Source organism: Prinia subflava, chromosome 2, assembly GCF_021018805.1.
Source record: "Prinia subflava isolate CZ2003 ecotype Zambia chromosome 2, Cam_Psub_1.2, whole genome shotgun sequence".
NCBI lineage: Eukaryota > Metazoa > Chordata > Aves > Passeriformes > Cisticolidae > Prinia > Prinia subflava.
In genome coordinates, this window is record NC_086248.1 from 110,161,574 (window position 1) to 110,184,896 (window position 23,323).

The following is a 23,323-nucleotide window of genomic DNA, read 5'->3' on the forward strand; positions in this document are numbered from 1 at the left end:
GTATTTTTCCAGCAAACCCTCTACATTCACCAACTATGTAAGATGAGCCCAGTCATCAAAGTCTGGGCTCAGATTTAGGCTTGATAACAACATCACAATTGCTCTGTTGAGATACAAAAATACATCTCAAAAGCTCAAAGCAGGACAAGTGCTAAGAGGTATTTGTTGCATTGAGCAATGTAATTTTAAAGCCTTAAGATTGTCTTGGAGAATGCTACCCAGTTTAAAATGTCAACCGAGATCAAAGCATGGTGATCATAGTGAAAAATGTATTGCTGGAAAAGAGGATCAGAGGTGGGGGGTAGGGGACCTCTCTGAGGAGACTGTGGCCAAATCTTGTGCCCACTTATCCCTCACTCTGCCCCTTGACCATGTCAGCTAATCTCATTTTGGAGACACAGCACAGGAAAAGATAAAACATGAAATAGCTGTATCTGACTTACTTTGAATGTCTGTCAAGTTTCATGTCTTTTAAGTCGTCAACAGATTTATTTCACTTGTATCAGTCACTCTGTGACAGGCCTACATAAATCAGAAGGCAGTCTGGGAGAAGGTCCTTCAGTTGCCAACTTGCCTGTGTCACAGATTCCTGCAGAGTACACAGTTATACATGTATATGCAGAAGAGATTTGAGATTCAGTATAATCATCCAGGAGTGTCACTTTGCACGTAGCTAAATACCCAGAAGAGCTGGATGAAAAGGTTAGACTTATCTGTCAGGTTTTTTGGGTACAACAAAGGATCTTGTCCATTCAGGCTAAATAAGGTGTAATCTCATCTGCATGGGTCAAATATTTCAAGTTCATTTACCAATTCACTGGGCAAATGTCACAAGTTCCAGACAGACTTTGTGTAGAGCGATGCAATCTATCAATACTCAAGCATATTGGAGGGGGAGCATCATGGCTGGGAGTGTTATTTATTCAGTGAAGCACAGGCTAAATTGAACAGCATGCTTTGGATGGAGAGAGTGGGGGTCTACCACTCATCTTTCCAACGAGCTTTTTTATTTCCAATGCAGAGAGATTTCATACTCAAAAGAACTGCAACAAAAGCTGTTTAGGCTCGCCTGCCGTCCAAGTGTATAATTTCTCCCCGTTAGGCTGCGAGGTCTTGAGGAAAACAAGTTTTTGCTGATAATTTTTGGATCAGATTGGGCCTGTGTGGGCTTATAAGGTCATTCGCTTGGCTGAGCAAGCAGGGACGTTACACAGTGGGAAGTGGGCAGGGCCAGTGCCTGACAGCTGTTCTTGGGAGTGATGGCCATATGCATCCCTTGCCACAGGACTGGTTTTCTGATTGAGATCATCCATTTGTGGCAACACTCGCCTGCGCTCTGAGGGGTGATGCTGTAAATTCAGGATAACGCGGGGCTGCGCTGGGTTCGCGCGGGCTCTGCTGGTGCCTGCCTGACAGCTCCAGCTGGCACAGGGTCAGGTGTCCCTCTGAACCTTTCCCTTCCACCAAGGGGTTATCGTTGTCAGGAAGGTTGCATTTATATGCTCCCAATAAAGCCTTCCTCGTTGACTTAGTGGGATTGCTTGTCAGTGAGAAAAGCCTGTGCTCAGGTGATGTGCTGGGACCTGCCTATGCTTATAGGAAAAGTATTTTTTGTGTCTTGCTGCTCTCTCTCTCTCTCCCTCTCTCTCCCTTTCTCTGGGTCTGACTCATCCACTTGTCTTGTAAGCTTTGTTATCACTGAGAATGCCTTTTACTGTGCCTAGATACAGCGCCTATCAGAGTGATCTTGTTTGAGATCTTCATTTCACAGGTGAAAATAACCAAGCACTCAACAACCCTTTAAGGTTGCAAAGTGAGGTAATGTGAGATTCCTGATTGCCTGTACACATTGAATTCAGCCTTGTTGTGCGTATGTGTCAAGATACGATCTTTAGTGGTGTGTGTTCACTCATTATTCCTTCCATAGGCCACTTCCCTAAGCTGTGAGCCAGTTCTAACTCTCTTAATCCCTGTACTTTTCTAGGTCTTTAGCATCCTGCAAGCACTGAAATGCTACGGTGACAACATTCATGTGAGCCATCGGCATCCTTGGGAAGCTCAGGATGCATAGCACCATGAAGTATTTGGTGTTCATTTTTAGAGGGCTAAACTCAAAAAAGTCAAATCTTACTCAGAGCTATCTGTGCAGAGCACACTCAATCTGTGAAGCGAGCAGGCTCTCCTCAGGTAGTGCTCCCATCACCAGGATAAGGCTTCTTATCATGGATCTTGTCATGCTCTGCAGAGCTGTGGCAATCTCAGCAGGTGTCCAGGGCAGGTCCTTCCCTCCTCTCTCTTCTGCCTTGTGTTTTGTGCCAAAACACACGGCTCATTAACCATGAGGGGACAGAGACAACACTGAAGTTACACGGTGCTGGTGTTCTTTCACACGAGGCTGTCAGTGTGGGTGTGTCTTGAGCTGGTTCTCTCCCGTAGCTGCAAAGTGAGAGAGGAGAGTTCATCTACGCCTACAGCTAATTATCACACTGTTGACATAGTGGAAATGCAAGCAGCCTGCTCTGACTGCAGCTCAGCAGATAGCAAGGATGCTGTCTTCAATCAGTTCCCTTTCTCCTTCCACTATCCTTTCCCATTTCCATGTTTTTACAGTTTTCTTGACGAATGCTCCCCAATATCTCCGAGGCCATCTAGACAACTCACATCCCATCAGTTTTGTCTGTCCATGACTTTTGGGCCTTACACAGCTTTTTGCCTGATTGTCCTGTAATGAGAAGGCTGGAGAATCTTTTTTGAAGGGAGAAGATGTAGTATTGCTAACATCTAATCCTTGTATGCAGCTGGAATTTTTCCTGCTCTTGAATTCTTGCCCAGAATCCACTTTAACACATGGAAACAGTGAGTAGCTTCATAATTGGCTATCCAACAGCATAGTTAACACCAGCTTGTTAAATAGAGGCATGGAGTCAAGCTTGCACGTCTGTGGGGCTTCATTAAGCCTTTATTTCCATTAGCACTTCAGTCCACAGCATCTGTAAATTCATAATTTAAATCCCCACTTTTTAAACTCACCCGTGAGTGATACACTAAATCCAGCCTGATTTTGCCCACCCTCGCAAAGGTGGCAAACTGCTATGGAAATAAATAAGACAATTCTTCATGAAGTTACCATTGGACATGCTGGGGTTGTTCCTGGTAAAACTGTTGTCTTTCATCAACTGTTTTTTCAATGAGGTTTTTGAAAAACAATACCTAACTGTGTAAATATCAGAATATAATTGGCTTTCCAATTTCACAGCTTATCAGAAGGAGAAAAAGGAAAGAGAGGAAAACTCCGGATGTTTCAAAGACAGTAAGTGCATTTGATGTAATGGTCTATGATTTTTGTCTTTTTTTTTTTGTTTAACCCAGGACTGAAGAAACAGATGGTAAGATTTTCTAGGAAGCTTAAAACAGAAGCCAAGCTAATACAAAACTGTTCAGCTATCAGATAGGGTAAATCCATTCTGTCGCTTTCTTTTTCTTTTTTTTTTTTCCCCCAAAATCACAACCCATCAAAAGAAAGGTTTAGCTTCATAAAAAGATATTTACCAGGAAGCTTTTTGCAAAGAAGAAGGGCATGCTTTGTTAAACCAGATGCATTTTATTTTTCCTGGAACCAAGATTTATGAAAGCAGTATGCTCATATTTCTCCATATACAGTAATTGGAACTCATTATGCTAATTGTATTTCCATTATCACTAATTAACAATCATAGTGACCTGGCCCACAGTCTAATTTGTCTTTAATCTGTTTTGGTATAGGGAGTTTTACCCTGTAATTTCAAGGTGATAATTCTATTCAGCACAACTTTATTGAATAGGGAAATGTAATACTTGTAATATTTAGGGCTGTTCCCATTGAGATAGTTCAAAGGCAACAGGAAGTGAATTTATACCTGTCCATGCTGCTGTGCTACTGGATCTGCCTCCCTCTTGCACTCTGTTTAACCTACCTGTGTCTAGCTTAACCTGTACACAGCTTATCTGGAGTAACTGGAGGTTGGTCAACACTTGCTGATGAGATTTGTGAGCTGTGAAAGAATGTGTGTGTGTTTACTCGGGGATAAATCCATGGGAATTTTCCATTTTTCACTTGGTGACACTTCACCTGCAGGAAAACAGGATTTTCCTTAAATGGTGTTTCTGCTGGAGTATAAAATACTTCCTATGTCCTGAGGGGGGAGAAAACCCTCTGAGCTTAGCATGAAAACTGTTGTGGTCTCTTTTTTTTTAATCCTTTTTACCTAAACAACAACTAAAGGCTTGTTTGCTTTTTCTCCAGGGCTTCCCAGCATTCAGAGGTTTCAGGAATTTTTTTCTGCAGTTTCAGTGTGAGGGAAATGAGCAGTGCTGTGCCACTGGGGTTTCACAAAACCTGCTGTACTTGCTCATCCCTCTACAGTCAGTGTCATAAAAAAAAAAACATTTTTCAGGGACTTATTTCAGGCAACCTGCCTGGTTTTTTGTTTTTGGTGCTGCCCACCTACTGCTCTTTCCCCTCTGCTGATTCATGGACTGTGCATTGCTGCTGATGTCACTTTGTTCCCATTTTACCCACTGATTGACTGATGCAAATAATACTGTGCTGTGCAAGCCTCTCCCTTAAACCTTTGGCTTGTTTCTTGGTTTCCTATCCTCACCTTTCAGTGAGGTGGGTACTAAATTTATCTGAGAAGCTGTATCATTGCATACCCTTTGCACTGCCCCTGCTGTGCCTTGTCATTGAGGACCTCAGAAGCTGGGAGTGACTCTAATCTGAGCCTAATCTTTCTGTCCCAGGAGCAGCCCAGCTCTCTGGGCAAACAAAATAGTATAATTTGATTTCAATGTAGCTCAAGAGCTTTACATTGCTTGTTGATTTGCCCTTGGATGGGTATGAATATAGATGTGGTGATATAAATATATACATATTTGTCTCAAGCAGTTATTTTCCAAATAATTTTCTCTTGTTGCAGCTCTTTTCCCCACTGCTTTGGTCTCCCTCCATGTGCCACTTGCCTGCTTTAGGCCGTATCTTCACATCTCGTTTTTATCACGCTGGAATGTGCAACCTTCCAAATCCACAAGTGAGCCCTGCTTCCACGTGACCCTTCCCCAGGGAAAACTACGAAAGCCTCCCACATCCCTGGGTCTGATCCCACTTCAGCAGCACAACCTTTGCATGGCAAATGCTCCTCTTCCCCCAGCACATAAATCAGAGTGTACCACCTAATCGACAAAATAATCTTAATCAATGCTTTCACCGTCTGGCTTTCCCTAGCAAATATAACTCCCTGTTGATGTTTCCCATCCTCCCTTCTGTTGTACCAGATGGTGTGTGTTCCAGTCTTTTTATTATCCTTCTCTGACCACGACACTTTGCTCAGTCCAGAGATCCTCATGCTGCATCCCCCGAGTGTTCTCATCAGCAGCTCTGTCCCGCTCATTGCATCTTGACGTTTCAAGCACCGTGCACTAATGACCCTCTTCTCTCCCCCCGTCCTTGGCACTGGTATTTTTCCCAGTATTCATTCCCATAGGTTGATCAGCTGGTACCAGGTACCACGTGTGCTTTGGCCATCACACATCCTGAGTGACCTCTGCATAAATGTCGGCAGCAGATAGACTGGTTTTGTTCTTCTGTGTTACAGAAAGCTAAATTCTTCAGGATAGATTCAGAAGACAGTAACCTCTTCCTTTCCTTTTTTTTTTTTTTCCTTATGGAAGATTACAGAAGTTGATCTGCTTCACATTATCTACAATTATGCTGTTTCTGGGTAGGATGACATAATAGCATAAGCATCGGTCAGAAGAACTGTACAGATTTGATTTATGGCTTTGTCTTTCTGAGGTGTTTGCTCTCAGAAACAAGCATCGTGTTTGTGTTAAGGGTAAAGGGAAGAAGAAGGGAAAGAATTTGGTTTTTTTAGCCAGAGGCCCTGCTGGAATATGGCACGTGACAGAGGGTGTGCTTTCTGTGGCATTCAGAGTAAACAGTGTAAGATAGGCTCAGTCTAGAGCTGGGTGAGTTCATAGGTTCTTTCTGTGCAAGTACCCAAATCTTTGCTGTTCTTATCCTTCTGCATCAAAACAGAGGCATTTTATATTCTTTTTTTTTTTTGCTGTAACATTCTTTCCAAAACAATTTGACCTCCTTTCCTGAAGCGCTGTGGCAGAACAGCGCTCCGTGCACCTAAGACATGTATATAATGTACATTTCACAGCCTCTGCAGAGCCTCTGCCCCAGCAGCAAACCCCAGGCTGGGCAGTTCCATGTTCTTTTGAACCATTGGGGTGGAGAGGCACGACCTGCCCGCACTTCCCGGCCCTCCAGGCTGCAGTTCTGCTCTCCAGAACACGCTCGCGTAATGCGATTTGTAGCAAATGTAATGGACGTGTGGAGTTGAAAGAGAGGCTGAGTATCTAAATTGCAAAGACCACAAATCAGTTACTGAGTAGATAGATATGCTAAGTGAACGCCGTTTTTTTCTGAAGCGTCTGACAGAACTGGAAATCACGAAGCAGAGCGATTTTATCACGGGGGATTTTCAATTTGTTGTTTAGAAAGATGGGTCAGTAAGCATCCACTTTATCCCTAATGACTAAAGAATGTAAATAATCTTGTTGTAACCATTTTTCATGTACATTTTCTGTCTAGATGAGGTATATTGCCTCCCAGGTATTTCTTTCCCCCTATCAAGGGTCATAAAGGATGGGGTTTTTTGGCCTCCTGTTAAAAGAGGCACTGCAGACTAATAGCTCTTTCAGTCATCATGGAGGTTGATGCAGCTAACGTTTTAAGTGGTATTGTCTGCCAGTAATACTTAATCCTATTGTCAAAGACTGCAGCGCACAGAGAATGTGTTTTCCTTGGAAAGGTAGCCTGTAGGGAAATGTAATGACTATTTAACTCTTAGGCCAAGGCAAAGAGAGTACCCTAGCATCGGGAGGGTTAGACCAGCTACTTGTTCCAAGAAGAGCTTACATTTTGCCCTCTAATTTATTCTGTTTCGCAACCATTCAATAAAAATATTTAGCACCTCCAGGGATTTGTATCACATTCTTTCACTTGCAAGTTGCTGTTTCTAGAAAGACAGTTCCCTGCCTTTTTTATTTGGCACCACTGTTCTTTTGGCTGATGGTGAAAGAGGTCTTGAAACATTGCACTCTGATACAGGATGATATGTTCAGATAGGGAAAAAAAAAGGAAAAGTGGCCTATGCAACTCTGATGAGGTAGAACAATTACTAGGATTTTACAAATCGAAGGGACCTTTGCAAGCTAATGGCCTGTGTAACATCACTCAAGGCATTCCCCAAAGCTTCCTTGAAGTCCAACACATGTGACTTACCTTCAGACACCTTTGATGACTTTGTTGACACAACTCTGATTTATAAGTTTTCAGCGATGGAGCATCAGTTGCAACCTTTAATTGGTTGTCTTCCCTGTAAAGCAAAAAAAAAGAAAAAGAAAAAGGAAGTGCTCCATTTTCTGGACCTTAATTTGTCTAATTTGAACTTCAAGCTATTGAATCTTGTTAAGCCTTTGTCAGCTAGATTGAAGAGTCATCAATTATCAATTTTCATTCCCTTTGATAATAGACACTTATAGACTAATAAATTATCCTTTAACCTTTTCTTCATTAAGCTAATAGATTGAGCACCAGGAGTCTCTCACTTGCAGGCATATTTTCCATTTTTTTGTTCAGTCATGTGGCTCTGAATTCTCTCTGATTTTTCAACATCCTTCCAAAGTATAAGCACCAAATATACACATGCAATAGGTCCTCCACCATAATCAAGGATGGAGTTCCATTGTTTCCCTCTGTGCCCTCTTGCAATTCATGTTTGTTTAGCAACAGATTGCATTAACTATTTTTTTTTTCCATCAAAGTCTCCTGCAATGGTTATTTTCAGTGACTTCTAGGTGCCAGTTACAAGAACAGAATAATTTCTGTCAATTCAGTTTTGTTCCTGGCTATATGTCCTGACATTTTATCAGTTTAAAGTGTGTATTGTGGGCTCAGCATGGCAAAGAGATTACCAAACAGCCCAGCTCTGAATTGGATATTTGTTGCTTCTGAGAATCCTATGACAAGGTGTTTGATCCCTGTTTCATAGAACACTGGTCTTCTTAGGAGAGGATAGACAATGCATTTTATTCCCTTTGTTTCAATGGTTTCAATTATTAAAATATTAACATTGAGGATTACATCCTTTAACTACTCAGTGGAAGTATTGAAGAAACGGGATGAAAATGGAATTGGCATTTTGAGGAGTCTAGAACTGCAATGTAGCTCTTCAACAATACTGAAATAAAACTCTCCTGATAGCAGAATACTTCACACACAGTTTACAAAAAATTCTTATTTTCCTTGCATGAACCTTAAACTTTAGAAAACAAATTTCTTATTATTTTACTTGAAAATTATCTGCAAATCTGTTGCAAAAATATTCAAACTGGATTGAAAAGAAATACTCAGGGCAGGAAGGAAAACACACTTTTTTGCTCTGGGTCTTCATTTCTTTTGTGGCAGAAAAGTTCCATTAATTTTTTTTAAATTAAGACTGTGGTCAAGATTTCATCAAGTAAGGTACTTAAGCACAGAGGGGTTTTTCTGAGGTTACAGTGGAGAGTTTATAGTTTTCCATTGAGTAGATGTCCTGGTTTTGTGGGGACACCATTTGTTTTGTATATTCCTTTATCATTATCTTATGAAACATTTTTCTTTATTATTAATTTCCCCGCCTTTCGTATGCTGTTAAAATGTCTTTATCTCATGATAAAGAGTTTTATGTACTCTTATGAGTTTTACATTTTTTGTGACACTTTTCCCCACCCTACCATGGGACAGTGGCTGTGTGGTGTTCAGCTGCCTGCTGGGTTAAAGCACAGCTAAAACATATCAACTCCACAGGCTCATTTGGTCAGAAATGCTTGCAGTTCCAACAACATTCAATGAAAGAAAAAAACCAAAAATACCCCAGAAAATTGAACATTAAAGAGAAAAGTGAATTCAAAACTATACTGCCAAAATAGCAAGGATTTATTCAGTAGTAGTTCATTATTTCTTTTGAACTTGGTTTTATAATGCCTGAACAATGGTTCTGCAGCAGCTGAGGGAAAATACTGTGCCAATATATGGTGGTGGAAATATACATTTCAATTAAAACCCCACAATCCTCTCTAGCAGTAACAATATCCAGGGCAACACATTGAAGAGTAAAAGGAAGAGGAAGAGGTATTATTATTAAAAAACTAACTAAATGAATGAAGAGAAAGGAGTTATTTAAGACAATAAAAATGGCCAGAAGTAATCACGATTTCAAGAGTGGACTGAAAGAACAAGGAGACACTTTAGAAAGTGCCAGGGAATTTCTGCTTCTCCAAATATCTCTTCTGTTCTCTTTATTCCCTTTAAACAATGTTTAATGCATGTGTATTCCACAAAGCTTGAAAGCTTGCCTTTAGGGGCAATAGGGCATCACTCAGTATCTTTTTGTGGTGGTGCACTAATTTTGGCCTCCTTTGTATGAGAAATAGAGGGATGTGCTGGAGCAGGTCCAAAGAAGGGCCACAAAGATGACTGGGGGAGACCAGAACATCTCTCACATGAAGAGGAGTTGAGAGAGGTGGGACTGTTCATCCTGCAGCAGCCCAGGGAGGATCTTACCTCTGTGTATGAATGATACCGATTGGGAGGAGGCAAAGAAACCAGAGCCAGGGGATCTTTTCAGTGGGGATAAAAAGTAACAGGCACAAATTGGGACACCAAAAAATCTGTTGAATGCTGGGAAAAGCTAGGAAATGCTTTTTGGTTTTCCCTCTCCCTGAGGTGACAGCATCTTCATCCCTCAAACTTTTCAAACTCTGACTGTGCACGGTCCTGAGCAGGCTGCTGCAGCTGATTCTGCTTGGAGCAGGTCTTGCAGACCAGACTGCCCTCAGACTTGCCTTATCTTAATGCTGACCAATTCTTTATCAGTAATGATGAAGTTCAGTGAAAATCCACCAGAAGTATTAGCTTATTCTTTACAGCATTGCTTCCTTCTTTATTATTAACACAAAAAAAGTCCAACCTAAGAAGGCAGTTCCCATTTTTAGCTCTATAATTAGGGCAACTCAGCAGTCTCAAGGGGAGCAAAAAACTGGTGACAGCTTTACTGTGCATCTTTTAGGCTGGATGCCCAGGACCTTGCTTACACCCCCTTTCTTCCTCTGTGAGAAAGGGTACATAGAGTTACATGGAGATATATTGGTCTTCCATGAATATTAGCTCCTTAAATAAAAAGTAGGCATTAATATGTTATCACTGTGTGCAAACCTCAGGTCTCCATATTTTAAAAGAAGGACTTCTTACTCCATCAAGTTGTTTTAGGACCTTTCCACGAGCAGAGAGAGAATCTTGGAATCTCTTATACAGCCTGTGTCAGCTGTAGATGTTTAAAATATGGGACTGCACCGGGGCCAGTATTGCAGTGTCTGGTGAGGGAGAGAGAGAAATTGCAATTGATGATTTTTTTTGCATGTTTTCAGGCTGAACACCCCAGCCAGTAGTGAAAACACCTTCCCTCACACTGTGGAGCCTTCAGCCCTCTCTCTCTGCACAGGAAACAGGCTCTGCTTCCCTTCCTGGTTTAAGGAGGCATCTGAGCCTGAAGGTCTGGGGTAGACACTTTTCAAATGACTTTTGTGTGAGTTTAAAAGAACTCTGAAGGAAGCCAGCTCTGCTGTCGAGGTGTGAAAGGCCAGCTTATATGATGACTTTGCTTGCCATGACAAAATGAAGGAGCAAATTAGGACTGAAATTTATAATCCAAAACAGTCAAGATTTTCTCCTGTGTTTTGTGGAGCTTATGTCTCCCTCCAGAGTTTAAAGATAGGAAAGATGCTGTTGGTATTACATATGTAGAGCAGAATGTGTGGACACTTGGAATTCCCCATGCCAAATTGATGAACATTTTATTATCTTCCTTGGGAAGCATCCATAAAAAGCCAGACCAACATTTCCTGAAAGTTATAAAATAGTTATTAAAAAATGGAAATGTATGCTGTATGTATCTGAAAACTGTCTCTTGGAGCACATATGTTCTATCAAAGGGAACAAATGCATTGCAACATAAGGCTATAACATCTGTGAGTAAAAGCTCCAAATACCTCTCAAACCTTATTTTGCTTCCCTTTGGTTTCAGCTTCCATCTTCATGGAAATTTTTCTGGAGTGTAATGGTTTGGCACAGTTGCAGAGCACAAGTCAGAAAAACAAGAGATAAAGCCTGACTTGTTATGTAATGCTGGCCAAGCCTGTTTTATCCCTGCTTTACCCACATCTTCTTCCATTATACTTGCTTTACAGACATATATTGGGCCAGAGGATAACTACAATATACAGAGAAAATGAACTAATGCTGGAAGTTGTATTCTGCCATAAATTTAAAAGTTTCAGAATAACTTGGGGGTTTTTTTTAATTGAAGATCCGCAAATCTCCAAATTGCAGTCAGTGAGAAAACCAGCCTCTTTCTAAATGGTCGAGTAACTGTACATGGAATGTGCTCAGGAGTTTCAGCTCCTTTTCTTTTTGATTTTTCATCACTTCAAACTAATGAGGAGAGGCTCATCTAGGAAAACCACCCAAGATGGGGTCCTCCAGCAGCCTAGCACACACCACTGCCTGCGTGCTGAAAGTCACAGCAACGCTTCACTCAGATCCTCCTGCTGCTAGAAGTTGAGGATAAATTAATTAGAAGTGCAGCTTATGCTGATTAACTGTGAGGTGGCAAAAGAGTTGCAGTGATTTCCACTGTGTAATATAGATGCACAGTTCAGCTGCTGACCACTGGAGTGCACGTGGGCTTCTCCTCTCTTCTCTCTTGTCTCTCTCCTTTCTCCTCTCTCCTTTCTCCTCTCTCCTCTCTTCTAATTTCCAGGTTGGGCTAGAATAGCATCCAGCTGACTTACTTGGATCAGCAAGGAAACAAGGAGGGCTGCATCCCTGGATTGTCACTGAGTCTGGAATGCAGGAGATGCCCTCCCTGTCAGCCCTGAGTGCTCATCACAGGCCAGATAACTGCACGGGGAAAGACTTTTCCAGACTCCTTGTGCACAGGTTGTGTGGTTGACAGGCCGGTAGTTTCTCTTTGAATTGGTTTTGAAAATGATTCTTTTGATTTGAGTCAAAATCAAAGAATGATTTGAGTCATTGTTTTTGATTCTTTTCGATTGCAGACATTTGAATATCAGACCTCTAGCTATCCACCCAAGAACATAATGACCCTGTTCTTGGAGAAGTAAGGATTTTTTATTGCCTGTGATACCAGGTGTAGTGGTGATGGGCCTCAGTCATGCTGCCCAGTTTCTGTTGCTGAAAATATCATGAAAAGGGCTTTGAAGGCATTCATTTGTTAGCTTGCAAGAATAATTCACACGGCATTTTTTTCCTGGTTGTCTTTTCATGTGCGTTCTGGCTAGGGGCTATCCTTTTTTTTAAGGTGCAGAATTTCCCCCAACAATCAGGGTTATAACATTTTTAAAAATGTTGCCTTAGGGGTTTTTGGTGAGTTTTTGTGTGGTGTATTTTTGTTTGTGGGGGATTTGGTTGGTTGGTTTTGTTTGTTTGTTTGTTTGGTTGTTTTTTTTCCTTTTTTCCTTCTGAAGTTTCTTGATTCTAGATGCTGGATTTTCAAGAAATACACATGGAATCTTGAATCTTATAATGAAGTATCTGGCAGCAGAGGTGATTACTGCTGACCTACTTCTAGGGACCAACTTATAGATGTGGTGGTCTGTCCTCTGAGTCTCCTTTTCCTATGGGCTGTGTCAGGAGCCAGAAAGTTTCCTTCTGAAAGCCAGAGCAGATAGGTCATATTTGAAACCTGACAGCTTTGCCACTCCCCATTGCAGACTGAATCCAGTTGCATTCCTAAGGCCACAGCTGAAAAGCAAGTTTGTGGTTTTATTTTTTTGCTCTTTTCAAGCCGTATTTTTAGTGCTCCCTATAATAAATCTTCATGTTTTGATTATGTGTAAAAAGACAGTGACTAGAGACAGAACACAGCACTACCAAAATAAACTCACTTAATGCACAGCGGTCCTGCCGCAAGCACGGACTCCCATCTTTGCCTAAACTCAATCTCATTTGAAGTGGTGCAGAGAGAACCATGGGCAGAAGGGAACAGCCCAGTCCCAGTGAAAAGAAAATAAAGCTAAAAAGAAAGAGCACAAATATATATATTTGGCGGAATGGGGCACAAAGGGCTGCCCAGCAATCCTGCAGACTCTTTGGGCAGTCTGGGGACGGCGTTCTGAATTAACAGGAAGGAGAAGACGCAGCCAGGAACATCAAACTCTTCAACGTGGCGAGCTGGCCACTGTTTCCCAAGGCTCAAAGTAGCAATTTAATTTGGAAATGAGTCACTGGGAGCCACCAGCATTGAGACGTGGCCGTGGGGCAGGGGCCCGCGGAATTGGGGGGCATGATGAAGAGCCAGGGTGCCTAATTTGGGAGCCCCTCACTAGGAGAAAGACATTGAGGTGCTGGAGCAAGTCCAGAGAAGGGCAATTGTGTGCGACAGCCTGGCAGAGGCACAGGGCCAGCCAGATCTCACCCCTGGCACGCCAGATCTCAGCTTCAAGCCCTGAGAGGCATTTGTTAACTTAAGGTGGGACAGAGATCTCCTCCCAGGTGACTTTGCTGTTATTGTGTTGATGAACCCAAACACTGCTCCCCTGTTGGTTGTCAGTGTTCCATATTTGGGTATGTTTCTAGAACCCTCTACCCCCAAGCCTCTATATTGCCACTCCCCCCTCATTTCTGGTCCTTCAGTTTCTGGGCACTGTCCCTATTTCATTTTCCTGTTAAAGTGAGTTTCCTTTTCCGTACACCTGCTCCTTCTTCAGAGCAGCATTTGCCCTGAATATCAGGGAACCTAAAAACTCCCTCACTGCCACCCTCAGTGTGACAAGGAATGCAGCAGGTGGAAGGTTTGGAGCACAAGTCCTGTGAGGAGGAGCAGAGGGAGATGGAGAAAAGGAGGCTCAGGGGAAACCTTCTTGCTGTCCACGACTCCCTGAAAGGACGCTGCAGTGCGGTGGGTGTAGATTTCTTTTCCCAAGCAACAGGACGACAGGAAACTCCCAAGTTGCACTAAGGGAGTGTTAGACTGGCTGTTACGAATTTCTTTTTCACACACAAGGTTGTAAAGCATTGGAACTGGCTTCCCAGGTGAAGCCACCATCCCTGGAATTGTTTCAAAAAACGTGCAGATCCTTACTTGAGGACACGATTTAATGGTGAACTTAGTGGTGGTCAGCTGCAGTTGGACTTGATGACCATAAAGGAATTTTCCATCCTTAATTATTCTGTGATTCCAAAGCCACTGCTCTGCATTTGGTAGCCAGCATGGATTATCCTGGGGTGCAGGCAGCTCGGAGACCTCCAGGGCTGGATGATGGATGCAGGAGCTGTCCCAGGAGTGTGGCCAGGCTCTGGGTGTCCTGCTGGTTTCTCAGGGTTCCTCATGGCCTGTGCCCACACACTGGATGATAGGTTACAAACCTTTTTAGAGTGGTTTGGTGGTGCCAAGCACTTTGGTTGAGAGGGAAGTGTTTTTTAATTCTAAACGCCTTTGTTAAGGCTGTGTTTCTAAAAGCTCTTAGTAAGCCCTACAGAAAGCAGCAACTTTTGAAATCTGCAGTTCTAAGTGAAGTTCCAACTTTTTTGAAGAATATTTTTAGACCTTTTCCTCTAGAAGGACTTTCTTGAACCAAGAAGATTTCTCTTTCTCTCTTTCAGCAAATGTAATCACACATGTCAAGTTCAGGTATTAGCTCAGGCCACATTTAATCCTAAAATTCTAATTCTGCTTTTCCTTTCAGTGTTAATTTACACTTTCAGTGTAAAGCTCAGGTTTTTGAAATCCAGTTCAATGGTTTTTCATGCTTCATATCAAATACGGAGAAGGGGGCTGAGGCCAAAGAAATGCTTTTCTATTTTTCTTGGGATGTGGACAAGGTCTATTTGGAAGTTTCACGTTTATTAGCTTTTTCCTAATGAGTGACTGAATACATTTCTACTTTGAAACACAATTTCTTTTTTCTATCCCTTGAAAAGGAGAAATTCTTTTTCTCCCACACCCGTGTCTAGCACCTTTCTGTTTTTTCAAAGATTCAACTTCCTAGGAACTCCTAGAATTATATATCTCACTAATAATTTCTAAATTAACGAGAATTTCTATTAAACCATAAGTAAGGTACTTTCTTTAGAAATATGTGTTCAAAGAAACCACTAAACTTCATGGTTCCATCAATATGTACTTATCTCCTAATGGTATACTTGTTTAATATATATGTAAATAAGAGTTATTAGCAGAGATTTCATGTTTGGCTATAACTGTGGGTACCAGAAGATTACCCTGGGGATCTTTTAAACTCTTCTTTGTTTTATTCTACGTGAGAATGATAAGATTTCTATTGAATTCAATTTAGTTTTATTTAAATTATCTTGATGTGTACCCAGAAAATGTCCATTTAAAGGAAAATGTGCATCTGATTTCAGAGACTCAGAATGGATACTTCCATACTTCTCTTTGGCCACCAGGGAATATGACAGGAGCATTTGATTTCAGTATCACTTTATTAAGTAAGAGCTGATACAGAAAGTGTGATGTGCCCTGTAATTTGATACGAACATTTTCTAACCTTTGAAAGCAACTGTGGAGAGCTCTCCATGTATATCAGTTCTTGGGCTGAGCTGGAGTGGATACTTTTTGTCACCTATTTCTGGTGTCCTGGCAGTATTTTTCCTTATCAAACCCACAAGTTATGTCATATCTATTTCTGTTCTTTCTTTGAATCAGTCAATGTTGTGGGTTTGAGTTTTTGTTTTTTTTTTTTTTTTATTAGCTGTTTTAGAGTGTCATTTCTATTCCTGACACTTGTATTTTTAGAAGAACTTGTGTGACATTTTTGCATGCTTAGCACTTGCAAAAAATTGGAATTTATGAGCCCACTTTGCATACAACAACCAGACCTGCATCTCTGATGTTCACTTACATCATGTTGAACTTGGAGCACGTAAGCAATCTTAGCACAGACAGTCCAAAAGGGGATGTGAAAGTCAAAGCAGGTGTTGCAGGACTATGTCTGGACAAGCATTTCAATGGCTGTTTTGGACCTGCTGCTGCAAAAGCTATTTTAATGGGGTGGAAAAGCACAAGCAGCTCCCTTGTTCTGCATTTGCATTGTTCACAGCTTCCCTTCAGAAAATGGGTGAGAGTGAAAGCCAGCAGCTCAGGCATGGTGGGTTAAAAAGGATCTTTCTCACAAACCTGAACCTCTCTGCCTCTCAGGACAATAGGCCTGTTTTCCAAAGTTTGGGAAAATTGAACATCATAGGATTACACGGGTAAAATGTCCTGGATTTTTTGTTTGGTTTTAGTTTTTGTTATGTCTTTTTTAGGTCAGGTAGAGGAGGCAAAACCAAGTTCACGTTGCAAAGATTGACAATTCAGATATGCCAGGGGGAAATGTGTAAGGAAATCCTGCTAAGGATGCTAAGGGAACTGGGTGCTGCACAGAGGTGGTGTGGGGACATGTGATGGTTCTGGCTTCTTTTTCTGCCAAGGTTGGGATTAACACATGGGAGTTGCAGTTTTGTGTTCAGACTTGGATGTTTATTATTTCTTACCTATATTACAGTCTCACAAGCCATGAGCTCTAACTAGAAAAGTGGAAAATGAAGGTAAAATGGGGTGCTTCTCTATTTCCACCAGATCTTTTCAAGGACAAGCTGTCCAATTATGAAATGCCACCTGAATTATTTTCACTTTAAACCCAATAACTGACTGCTTGAAGTCCACAATGCGGACTCCATCAACCAGTTACAGAAAACCACCCAGACCCATGAAAAAGAAGGAAGAAGAAGGCGAAGAAGGACCCAGACAATGCCCAAAGTTCTCCATCTTGCCCCATACATTATTATACACTAAAATCCCAAATCCAAGTTTTTCCACCCTGTGAGATCACACCATACTATTCAAACTACACACCCACAACAGCAAGCCTGAAATTCTCAGTTTCCAGAATTCCAACAGGGACACCACATCTTCCTTAAATAGAAAACAAAACAAAACAAAACATAGGAAATTTGTGTTCCATCCGCACCATCCTTATGCTCAGTTAGGAGCATGCCCTGCAATCCTCAGCACGTCAGGCTGATTGGGTCAAATCCTGCTGTGGGAGAGCACAAATGGGAGAATATGAGAACAAGACAAGCATCTGTACCATCGGAATACCAGGAATTACCTGGGATCTGCCTCATCCATGGCAGGCAGCAGAGCCAGCAGCGCGTCCCTACCTCGATGTGTTTCTTATCCCTGTGGCAAGGGTTTGTTCAAACTCAGTCAGCATCAGCAGTACTGAAAAGAAGATGAAAATTAATGTGTGTATATTGCTAGATTTGCTGGCTCTTTCTTGCAGGAAAGCATGCCTGTTAGGGGAAAAAAAGCACCAGGTTTTATAAATGATGTTGTATCCATACCTTGAGGCTGCACCAACAACTCTGCCCTCGTGAGAAATTTTACCTCTCCATGATCAGGTTTGCTAAATGTAACTGGGCTGATTGGGTTCCTCCCCTTCATTCAGGGTTTTTGGGTAGAATTTCAGCTATATAAATCTCCTTCCTGGGTCAGATTAGATCTCACTGTCTAATCTAACTTGAATATTGAAATGACTTGGAATTTTTCCTCTCCTTTTTCTAGTCAATTTTTTTCTTCTTTCCAAACTGTTGCCTTTGGGGACTTTTCACTTGTGGAAAATACTTCTCTGCAGAAATAGATAATGGAAACTCTAAGAATTCCAAGTTTATTTTCAGACTGGCTTAAAAAGAAGGGTAATAATTTCAAAATATGCTCCAGATTACAAATTGCAAAAGAACATCTACCAACTGATATGGGAGCATTGAAAAATTTCATTTTTCTGGCATGTTGTGAATTAAAACAAAATGATTCATAAAATTTAAATAAACCAAATACAAAAATCAAGGTTAGAATAAATTAAAAACAAACCCTGATGGATTAAGTGAAATATTTTTTACTTTAATTAAAAGGTTTTGATATCTGCAAAATAAATATTTAGACATAAGTGTCATAGCTAGGAATTAGACTGTCTTCATAAAGGTTTATTTTAGAACATTTTTAAATGCTGTTGAAATTATCATGGGGAGCTTTTTATCATTTTCTTCTTTTTTTGTTTTCCCCAAAGTGGAATGTTCTTCTTATAATCTCTTTTTCTTCCATGCACTACTCAGTCCAAAAATGTCTAATGCCAACACACCAATTTAGTGCTATATTTAGTGCAATTCAGTCACATACTGAATTCTTCTCACCTTACTCACGGCATGCCCCTGCTGAGGTCAAGGGTTGGATTTGAGCAGTCAAGAAAACATATTTTGGCCATTTAAAAAAAATTTTTGGATCAAGAATCCTGAGCTATCTGGATGTGGGGGATCCAGGTGAGCCACAAGAAACAAAAAATTGGAAAAAATCTCACTGCAAATCAAAGAGAAGTGACCCCTCCAGTTACATGAAAAAATTAGTGCACTAATTTCTGTTTTTTTTCTATAGTGATTCAAACCTTCTTACACCTTCCATTTGGGTGCATCAAACCCTGGGAGAAGAATATGGTTTTTGTTGTGGGTGTTTCAAAGTACCAATGCCTATGTGGATTTGCCATTTCTGGTTTGGTGTGACCAACTTAAGTGTCAGTTTGTGAAATATTTACTCTATCTGCAGAGCAGATGGACTGGAAATGTTCATGTGAGTAAATATTTGCCATATATGCACTGCACAATCTGGCTGCATCCTTGCTTTTACTCTATAATTTATGCTTTTTAAACAGTGATGAAGAAACCTCAAAAGATTCAAAAGTTCACTTGGATTCTCATAAACACCAAAAGCTTGGATGCTTTCCTTTGCCTCTTGGGGTCTTAAAATTTCTATAGGAAATTTGGTGAAAGCATTTTCTGTAGCACTGTAGTTCAGAATTCAAGTCCTCCTTCTATCTAGGTGCAGAAAAAGTTGGATAACTGCAAGTTAAGATGGACATTCACTGCATATAGTTAGACTCCAATGCATAGTACCATTTACATTTGCATCAAGTACGAGCTTTAGTATAGAAAATCCCATTTTTACCTAAAAAATCTCATCTGATTTCAGTGTGTTTTTTGTTTTTTAAATACCTAATTCTTTTCAAGACCCTACGTAAGAGAAATTGCATTTGGCTCCTGGGAGTTGAATATGTATGTCACCTACAAACTCATTTACCTTCTCTTTTGCTAGAGAAGGAGCGTTTCAAAGCACATTCACCAAGAGAAAGAGGAGAGAAATAGGAAAGTGTTGTGTGTGTGTGGGGTTTTTTTTAATTATACTTTTAAATTATTTTTTGTCTAAAGATTTATTAAAAGGAGAAGAAAACCCCCTAAAGTTCTGAAGGAATATTAACATAACATGCCTGTAACTCAAGCTGTGTTTAATGAGAGGTGCTGGGTGTTTTTTTCTGCCATGAGGGCTGGAGTCCAATGAGTGATAGCTATGAAAGAGGTCACATACATATTCATCAAATTCGACATGCACATGTAAACTGGTTTTAATAGGCCATGACAGCAGAAGTTGTGTCAGGCAAATAGCTGCACATGTGCTCACTCCCTCGACTGGCATATTTAGCCATTATCACTCTGGTATCCATGGATGAAATATTAGCTTGTTAACTTAAGACCATCAGTTGTTGCTGATGCTTAGTGGCAACCAAAAAAAGCACAGATTCCCACTACAACTTTATTATGTGCAGAGCTGGCGTTGAATTATTACAATTTCACTGTAATATTTCCATTTCCTTCCCTTATTTATTATGGAGGATATTTGTAAGTGATAAATTGGAATGCAGCTACAATATAAATAAAGGGGCTATCGATTCAGAAATACTCCAAGGGCTGAACTCCATGAATTTCTTACTCTGTGCTTCTGATTGTAGGTTCAGAAGGGACAATGTTGCTGCAGCATTAATTCTTCCAAGAGCACACAGCTGCGTGTTTGTGCATTGGCCCACACAGACACAAATAAACCAAAGGAGAACGCAGCCCCTTCAGAACCCTCAGCACAGCAAGGGCTAAACCACCACCCTGGGACAGGTGTAAATCAGTGTGCCCACTGGATCCCACTGGGTTGGTTTGCTGAAGGTGTGACAGGCCAGTTAATAGTTTGCCTCTCTCCTAGCACTAGGAAAAAAGCTATGCTAGGTCCTTTTCCCTTCTTTTAGGGGAGTAGCCTCTTCCTAACCTAGGGAAGAAGTGGTGAATGGCACCTCTGTACAGAGAACAGGCTTACTTGGACAACAGCTTTGCACTTTAAGAAGCAAAGTGTGCTGCCTTTTGGTCTTTTCCCCAAAGTATTGTTTCAAAACTACGCATTTTGTCTGGCACGTGGGACCAGGCTGTGATGGTGTGTTTGAAATAGAGGTCTGGGCTGCCGCAGCAGCAAATGTGCCTTTGTGGGGTACAAGAGGGATGCATCGCTTCACAGACCTTAGTTAAGAAACCTGAAGTGAGAGCTGAACAGGGAGAACCCCCCCTAAAAAGCCATTAAATCTTTTGTGCTCTGATTATGTATGCTGAGGTGAGAAGGCTTTGCTTTTCGGAAGAGGCTCCCTTGCATTTCTTGAAAAGCTTTTGCAAATACTGAGAGCTAGTGAAAGCAGATGTCAAGCTTGGGCAAATTACAGTGTATTTGATTGTAATTTAAAAGTAATAAAACAAGTCAGCACTGAGCAAGTCATCTCAGCAAAGAAGGAAGTAATTCCCTCTGTAAACAAGTCCCTCCCCTTCCCTGTCAGATCAGGAGACACATCTGCCCAGGTCACAAGGACAAAACCTGAAGGTGCACAAATGGGATGTGGAAGGTGGGTTTCAAACTACATGCTCCTCCAGAGTGCTGGCTCGTGGCATGGCAGAGGAAAGATGGCAGGAAGCTCAAAATAATGTCTAGGTTTTCTTTTACTCAAGGACAGTAGCTGTCTCCTTGGAGACAGCACTGGCAAATTCCTGGTGCATGCTCTTATTGAGGTCACAGTCCCTGCTGCACACGGTCCGTCCCCTAAAAAGCTCTTTATTCCGGGTCTGTTGTGAGGTTGGCCAAGGTAGCCTGGCTCCCTCACAGACTTACTCTCCTGCCTGCAGGGAATATTCCCCTGGCAAACCACAGCTGCAGTGAATAACCCCAGAGAGCCTTGGGAGCCGAGGCTGATGTTGATTTTAGGAAAACACCTCCTCTTTGTGATTTCAGACCCTGGCACAGCTGGGAATGCTATGGCCAGTTGAGGAGCAGCAGATATTATTCATGAATAGCTGCCTGTGCCTTTGCATGTCTTCTACTGCTTCTATTGCTTCTGTTTCGTGTAGGAACACAGATGAAGTGCCATGCTGTCTGCAAGGAGAGTCAGCTTCAAAGGGAAATACTTAAGGAGATGTACTGTGTTTCAGCTTTGAGGGAATAATCTGAAAACTGTCTGTATTCCCAGAAAAGGTGACAAGTTTTGAGAGGGGTCTCTGTGCTGATTTTTTTCTGTCTTCTGAATTTGGCAGTGTCTGGCTCTGAGGGAAGCTCATCCTCCAGCAGAATAATGGCCAGTGTTCAAAGGTTAGTCTTGCTCTAATCATCCAGAGGTGAAGATGGCATCAGAACCTAAAACTGCAGGCATTCCACGCTGACCAAAATGTTGGCTAGCACTGAGTGTTGCTCCTCCGGGAAGTTTTGACATCCAGATAAACAGACATGGATTCCTGCCAGTCTTCTTCATTTCTGGAACTGGAAGGTTCTGTTCCTCGTGGATCTGGAGATAACAGGTTCTGGTGGACAGGTCACTGGCAGATCAGAGTTTCTGAGACTGAAATCCTCCAGACAGCCCCTTCCTGGGCAGCTCTGTAGGGAGAGCCTAGTGCAAGGGGAGGCTCTTAAGTGCTGCTGTGCTATAAATGAGAATAATTTAGAAGCAGAGACACTGATGTTTGACACAAGTTAATCTTTTTCTGCTGCTCTGCTTCATATCTGTTGATGTATCAAGTCTGATATCAAATGTTGTGAAAGAAGACCTGAGATTTCTCCAGTATTAACTGTGCAAGGAGAAGTCTATCCTATAAAAAGGCTTTATCTTTTTATTAAAAAATGCGCTAAGTCGTGGGAAAATATTCAAAATGAGGAATGATCTGATAAAAAACATGAGAGGCTTGGCTTTGGCTGGTATGAACTTTTCTAAAAGAGAAGGGACGTGTTTGTATATTTCTTATCAAGCAGCTCCAGATTTATTTATATCAATTATTCCTGTAATATGACATGTGAAATTAGCATTATGATTTAACTTTACATTACAGCAACAAGCAACATCGTTTTTGATCTTGTCTAGATGGAGGGAATGTTTTTTAAAAGTGCTTTGCAGAAAATGGGAGGACTGGCTGCTTTTTAACAATGCAGAGTGTTTGGTTCATCTGGGTTTAGGAGCACAATTTTTTTTTTGTGGTAACCAGAAGAAAGTTTTTCAAAACTTCCCAGTCATATTCAGGAATCTGTCCCTAGAGCAGGATGATAATATGTTAGAGTCTTTGAGGTTTTTCTTCAATTTTCTGACCTCAAATCAACTTCCCATCTTGAACATGCAGTAAACACTTGAATTTCATTAATTCTGAAAGGCGAACCCATCTGAGTTGCAATCATTGCTGTTTATTTGATGATGTTTTTGTGTGTGTTTGTTTGATTCTTTCCTGACAAGCTGTTTAGCCTCTTTATTGATGTGCTAAGTTAATTCATTATGTGAATGTGTAGGGGACCAGGGGTGAGCTGGGGCCTCAGCATTTGCAAGTTGTCTGGTCAGTGGATGAGGCAGCAAGAGCTGATTGGTCATTTTTGGGTATGTTTTAGTCAAAATCCAGACATACAACAAGTCCATGGATAATTCTTGCAAAGATGCGTGCAGTTAAACTTACTGCAACTGTTGAACTGTTCCAAAAGCTTCTAGGTGTGAACCAGTGTTCCCCTGGTGATATCTGTTTGCTGTATAATCCCAAATTATGGGTGGGATGAAGGATCAAAAATGAAAAAAAAAAACCAACCAAACCCACCTGAAGTGATAAGGCCAATACTTTATGTATATAGAAGGATATCAGAATTTGTCAGCTTTGGATTAGGTCCTCTGTTAGCCAGCTTGTAGAAAAGATTTCATGCATTAGCAGATGGCAAAAGCATGTGAAATAAAACCTGAATTGTCTTGTTCTTTCTCCTTTCCTCTGAATGTCTTCCCCTTC

At 41.3% G+C, this 23,323-nt stretch overlaps 2 long non-coding RNA genes across 12 annotated transcripts in view; one reads left to right on the forward strand and one right to left on the reverse strand.

Annotated features, from left to right (window-relative positions):
• The window catches only part of LOC134547506 (uncharacterized), a 465,000-nt gene that overhangs the window by 421,049 nt on the left and 20,628 nt on the right, over positions 1–23,323 (forward strand). For 2 of the 11 annotated variants that reach the window (XR_010079494.1, XR_010079485.1), the window contains exon 13: positions 21,611–21,665. The exons of the other annotated variants lie outside the window; for them this stretch is intronic. This is a non-coding gene — a long non-coding RNA (uncharacterized LOC134547506). The remainder of the gene's footprint in view (positions 1–21,610; positions 21,666–23,323) is intronic. 11 annotated transcript variants of the gene reach the window in all.
• LOC134547507 (uncharacterized) overlaps positions 1–23,323 on the reverse strand; it is a 25,974-nt gene continuing 2,651 nt past the window's right edge. The window contains exons 2-3 of the long non-coding RNA XR_010079495.1: positions 17,281–17,393; positions 1–7,424 (exon numbers count right to left, since the gene is read on the reverse strand). This is a non-coding gene — a long non-coding RNA (uncharacterized LOC134547507). The remainder of the gene's footprint in view (positions 7,425–17,280; positions 17,394–23,323) is intronic.